The sequence below is a fragment of the Myotis brandtii genome, unplaced genomic scaffold (genome assembly GCF_000412655.1).
Source record: "Myotis brandtii unplaced genomic scaffold, ASM41265v1 scaffold74, whole genome shotgun sequence".
NCBI lineage: Eukaryota > Metazoa > Chordata > Mammalia > Chiroptera > Vespertilionidae > Myotis > Myotis brandtii.
This window is the reverse complement of record NW_005370944.1, coordinates 1,746,556-1,747,754: the sequence shown is the minus strand read 5'-3', so window position 1 is coordinate 1,747,754 and position 1,199 is coordinate 1,746,556.

Genomic DNA, 1,199 nt, shown 5'->3' with positions numbered 1-1,199 from the left:
GGGGGGGGGGGGGGGGGGTAGGCAGGGAGTCGTTTCAATGGTTCTCCCCCCTCGCCCCCCCCCCAAAAAGAATGAGGATTATGGATGAGAATTAGAGCAAAGGTGAAGGCCCAGGTTAGAATTGGGGTAAGGATGGGGTGGGTTAGGAGTTGGAGTGAGGCCTAAAGTTAGGATTTGGGGTTATAATAAATTTAGGGTCATTATTGGATGATTAAGGTTAGGAATGAAGTTAGGAATTTAATTAGGAATGGAGTTAGAGTCACTTTTGGGGCCACAGGTATTTGCCACTTTAGCAGCTGTAGACAGATGGGCAGGAGCTTCTGAGGAAGACCCCCCTAATATGCCACCCCAAGGGCAGTGCCCGGTCCAGCAGCCCCTTCTAGAAGCACCCAGCAGGGGTTCTGCCTGGCTCACTGCAGGGGGTGGGGGGCGCAAACATCCAGTGAGAGCCTCTGGAAAAACCAGGTGACTAATGCTCCCAGATAACACGACTGAAAGACAATTATGCGCCAGACACGAGGTGTTTTCTCATTTAGCACAGGTGACCTCATTTAGTTTCCCCCAAACCCTGTGCGCTTACATTCTCATCCTCACGTTACAGATGAACATAGGGTGGAAGGTTATGCACCTTGTTCAAGGTCATTAAGCTTGTATGTGCCAGAGTTGGGATTTGCCCCCCAGGGAGCCTGTGTCTAGACGAGCCATCTGGGGCCCACACTGCCGGGTGCATCGCTGTGTGTTGGGGGAGTCAGTTTTCTGCTCTCTTCTTCCTGTGCCCTCCGGTCTGCTGGTCTCATAAGATGCAAAATCCAGACCCCAGAAAGCTCACACCCCATCCTGCCAGTACCAGCACTTAAACTTACCTTAATTCTATTTTTTTTTCTTTTAGACTAGTGCTTCTCAAATCTTTTTTCTCCATTTTTGCTCCCATAAGTAGACTTTTTTGACATTTTTTTTCCTAGTCATGACTCCCTGCAATGAAATTTTAATACCAAATGAACAAAATAAACTGATGAATAAAATAGAATCAGAAGCATGGAAACATGGAACAGACTGATGAATCTCAGAGGGAAGGGATGAGGATGAGGTGGGTGTGGGAAGAGATTAACCAAAGATCTTATATGCATCTATGCATTACCTATGGACACAGACAATAGGGTGTTGAAGGCCTGGGGCGGGGCAGGAACTGAGAGGAGGGG